Source organism: Hipposideros armiger, unplaced genomic scaffold (genome assembly GCF_001890085.2).
Source record: "Hipposideros armiger isolate ML-2016 unplaced genomic scaffold, ASM189008v1 scaffold_1139, whole genome shotgun sequence".
Lineage (NCBI taxonomy): Eukaryota > Metazoa > Chordata > Mammalia > Chiroptera > Hipposideridae > Hipposideros > Hipposideros armiger.
In genome coordinates, this window is record NW_017732489.1 from 292,408 (window position 1) to 296,685 (window position 4,278).

Consider the following 4,278-nt stretch of genomic DNA (forward strand, 5'->3'; position numbering starts at 1 on the left):
AAAATCTGGCCTGCCTGTTAACACCCAGGAGAGAATATGAACTCCAGCAGTCCTAACATACAGAAGTTTACATAACTATTAGCAAAACTTAGTTCTTAGGGCCGGCCGAGTGGCGCGATGGTTAAGAACTGGCTTGGGACACCAGAGGGCCCCGGTTCGGATCCCACATATGAGGACCAGTGACACTGCCCTCTACAGCTAAGATGCTGAACAACAGCTCAACCTGGAGCTGGGCTGCCTTGAGTCGCCGGCAACGGCGTGGGCTGCAGTGGGGCTGCGATGGGCTCCTGTAAGCTACCGTGAACAGCCAGAATGAGCTGCCAAGAGCCGCTGTGAGTGGCCGTCCAATGGCCGGTGACTGATCTGCCTCACCTGGGAAAAGCGCAATGATAATATCAACATGGGCCAGGGAAGCAACTTCCTCTACAACTAGACTGAAGAACTAAAAAGGAAAGCAACTTGTCTGTTCCCCTTCCCCAATTCTCCAATAAAAAAAAAATCTAAAAAATAAAATAAAATAAAACAAAAACTTTTGAGATAATAGGTGAAATTTGAATAGGAACGAGAGGTCAGATGAAACAAGGAATTATTGTCAACTGTGTGAGACAGGCAAAGACTTGTGGTTATGTAAGAAACACCAATAGTTTTAGAGATGAGTAGAAGTGTGGAGTCCATTCCAACCCCGAGAAGTGCAATAAACATTTTAAGATGAAGACATTGGAGATTTGACAGATATAGAAAAAAGCCTCCTCAGAGCTTCCCTTATCTGAGCAAAAGCAGCAACTTCTGGGAAATGAGGCTGCCATAAATCCCCTTTCTGGGGCAATTTTATGGCCCTGAAGAAGGTAGAATGACCACTCATAGCTGTATAGACAAGCATTATTACACACTCTTATCTCCTCTCTTGCGGGAGTCTCCCGCAGGCCCAGGGGTTCCCTCAGGTGGAGGCAGAGTCTGCGAAGAAAAAGGAAAAAACGCACGGAGACACAGGAGCACTTTTTCAAGAAGAGAAGTGTCTCACTTTATTTTACAGCATGCCCCTTTTTATACTGGGGCAGTTTAACCATTGTTCCATTAGTATCAGGGTTTTACTTCCTCATAATTCTTATGCTCCAGGGTACAGCTATACCTTTTCTGTGCTAAACACTAACTTATCCCAACTACGCCCAAGCCCAAATCCCTCCACCTACAATGACTACGCAACCAAGGCCTGAGCCTCTACATAATCGCCCAAAGGATGGTTACCATGACCACCCAACATTTATTCTAAAAACTATTGTCTAAGCAGGATCTTAAGATTTACAGGGTGTGTACTTTGACCTTTACTAAAAGACTAGTAGTGTGACTAAAATTGCCTTTAGTATATAAAATATAATTATTGTGATATATCTATCAGAAGGGGAATTTAAATTTTCTAAGATATAAAGCAGTATCTGTTTCTCAGTCAGAGCTTCAGAATTTGTCACAATTGCAGTGTGTTTGGCCATGTCAGACACTGAGGCACAGCCGGCTCCCGGCACTCTCTGTTCTTCTAAAAACCCTTATGTCCCTCCCTTTTCCCTACTAAGTTTTGTATACAAGCCTTTAACTATTTAACAAGTCAACTACTTCCTTTGTTGACTGTCAAATACATAAAAACTAAATACAGTTTTCTCCTGTTGATTGGGCTTTTGTCAGTTTAATTAGCAGGCTCCAGCCACTGAATCTAAGAGGGTAAAGGAGAAGTTTGTCTTCCCTGGCTGAAGCACGTAGAGATGAATCTAGTGATGTCTGGGATTTGTGTTTTTTTGAAAACAACAACAACAACAAAAACAACCTCTTCAGCCAAAACAAACAACAGGACAAATGAAGTAAATACAGTTAATGCTGATCTGGGCAATTTATATATGGGGCCTATTGTTCTCTTGTGTTTTCTTGACTTTTATTTTAAAGTTTTTAAAATTCTGTGATTCTATTTTCTAGATTGAAAGAAACTCTCAGCCCAGAATCCTTTCACATGCAGAAACTTGGGGGAATTAAAATTAGCAACCTGTGTTCCCTCTTTCAGCAGGTCGTCTGCCCCCGTGCACTGCCCAAGCACACTCAGGGCTGAGTTCCTGGACTCTGTCCTAATGTTCTAATAAGGAGGCATCGCTCAAGAAATACACACAGCGGCGCGTGGGAGAAAGCCAAGTCTACACCTGCGCCCCTGGAAATGGCGCCCTTCTGCTTCCCCGCCCACCTGCAGTGGCCCGAGCCTCCGTTACCTGTTCTGTCCACCCTCCAGGGGCTAGGACACGGGGTGCGCGCAGCCGCTGGCCAGGGATAGGTCAGGGCTGGGGGGCAGAGACCCACCAAAGCCACCTCTGGGCGCTGACAAGACACCCAGGCGCCCACCCTGCGGGTGCCCCTCCTAGCCCAGGCCCGAACCCCGCCCCCTCCCCTCACCCGGCGCTGCTGGGGTCTCCAGGGGCCCGCAACCCGATTACTTACCCCAACCAGGCGCCAGTCCCTGCTGCCTGTTTTGCCCTCATCTCCCTCTCAACGCCCGGTCCTCCCCAGCTGCCCACAACCCCCTTCCCCCTGCTCCCAAAGCTTCCCCCATCCTCCACGCCCCCTGCCCCGCAACTCCCCTAGTGCCCTCCCGGGACAAGGTTCCAGTCCCTGTCCTCCCTCCTTGCCCGGACACTTCCACCTTTCACCACTGCTCTTCAAGTGGGGGCATCCCCAGGCTGTTGCTCTCTCCCCACAAATCCTTTCAGCCACCACCCCCACCCTGATAAGGAACACCCCTCCCCCAGCCCCCTGCGACATTCCGGCTCCTGCTGACGCCACAAAGCTCCAGTCCCTGAGTTCCCCGCGGCCACCGTCCCCGACGGTCTCCGGGACTCAAACGCAGGCTTCCCGGGGGCCCTGCTTGAGCGCGTGGCCAGGGGAAGCCTCTCCTTGGTGTGTATCAGCCCCTCGAGACGCTCCTACCCTGTAGACTGGGGTCCCTGCTTTGAAGGGGGTTATCAGTTGGAACCAGACGGGTCACCTGCTTTAGCCCAAATTACACAGGACCATCCCGGGACCCACCGCGGCCCGTCCACCGTCACTAACCCAGAGCTCTTGGCCGGCTCATCCCCACCCCTGTCAGCCTGAACCAGGCCGGCGCCCACCAGACCGTCCCACGCTCAGCGGGCTTGGGGTGGGTGGCAGCAGTGCGGCCTCCGGGCTGCCAACAGCAGAAGACCAGACTGACCCCAAGGGCTCTGCGCAGAAAGAAGCAGCAGCTTTCACAAAGTGAAGCCGCAGTGTCTGCGGAATCAGAGCCATTGCTCCTGCTCCGAATGATGGCAGGGACCAAAGCACGGATAGTGCTGTGGTTGAGAAACAATATTCAGATCGCCTCTGGCTCTCCCTGGTGACCATCCTGTGAGGTGCATGGAAAGGCTGTGGATCTGCACTGCATAAGGTGGTGAGTATTCCATCGTCAAAGTGTGTGTACGCACATGTGTGTTTCTGCCTCTGTGTGAGTACATGTTTGTGTGCATGCGTTTATGTGTGGTATTTGTGTGCCTGTGTGTATGTGTTTGTGTACGTGTGAATGTCTTTCCTGCACTGCATCTTGTCAAAGAAAACCAGGGCTGGCTGGACAGTAGTTATTGCAGTAAAAACATTTTAGGGTTATGCCCAAGGAGCAGGGTGGGGTTGGTGACAGGAAACATCTGAGTAGGGCGCTCTGACTAAATTCACGTAGTGGGATTCTTACCAAACTTAGACAACGCAGAGACGAACATGGAAGCCCAGGGTCTGTTTGGAAAGTTCCAGGAGCCTGAGCAGAGTCTGGTCAAGCAGAGAACTTTTGCCAATCCGATTTTCCCTCTTAAAGTTCCCCATTTCTTTGTTGCACAGTGTTCTGTTAAAGAGAAACGGATTCTGACACTTGTTAACACGTAAGAAAGACTTTACTTTATACACGGCTGTTGCAATAGGGGAGAGACATAGGGTCATCTCCCAATGCAGCTGACACAGCCGGTTAGGTGGCCAAGAGCCGGGCGAGGGGTCGGTGATGGAAAATCACTAGGAAGAGACATCTTCTTGCCAAACTGATCTAGCAAGATTCCTGCTTAACCAGGTGGGTCAAGGATGCACATTCATCACAGGTGTGTGGGGGATGAGGAGTTAGATCAGACCCGGGGGAGTGGTGGTGGGGGGGCGGCAAGTCACTCAACAGCTGAAGTTGCCCTACAGCCCAAGCCATGCAGGAGAGAGAGACGCAGGGTCAGAGCCCACCCTGGCGCTGCAGCGCTCTCC

The 4,278-nt window shown here is 50.7% G+C and overlaps 1 protein-coding gene and 1 long non-coding RNA gene across 5 annotated transcripts in view; one reads left to right on the forward strand and one right to left on the reverse strand.

The window, feature by feature from the left end:
- The first annotated feature begins 3,354 nt into the window (after nt 1–3,354).
- Nucleotides 3,355–4,278, forward strand: part of TRIM17 (tripartite motif containing 17) — a 6,270-nt gene continuing 5,346 nt past the window's right edge. For 2 of the 3 annotated variants that reach the window (XM_019632425.1, XM_019632427.1), the window contains exon 1: nt 3,355–3,439. The gene's annotated coding sequence lies outside the window, so the exon portion shown is untranslated. Of the gene's footprint in view, nt 3,440–4,017; nt 4,100–4,278 lie in introns of those variants that run through there. The other variant, XM_019632426.1, reaches the window with a different exon arrangement.
- The window catches only part of LOC109376501 (uncharacterized), a 6,633-nt gene continuing 6,363 nt past the window's right edge, over nt 4,009–4,278 (reverse strand). The window contains exon 4 of one of the 2 annotated variants that reach the window (XR_002122740.1): nt 4,009–4,090. This is a non-coding gene — a long non-coding RNA (uncharacterized LOC109376501). The remainder of the gene's footprint in view (nt 4,091–4,278) is intronic. The other variant, XR_002122741.1, reaches the window with a different exon arrangement.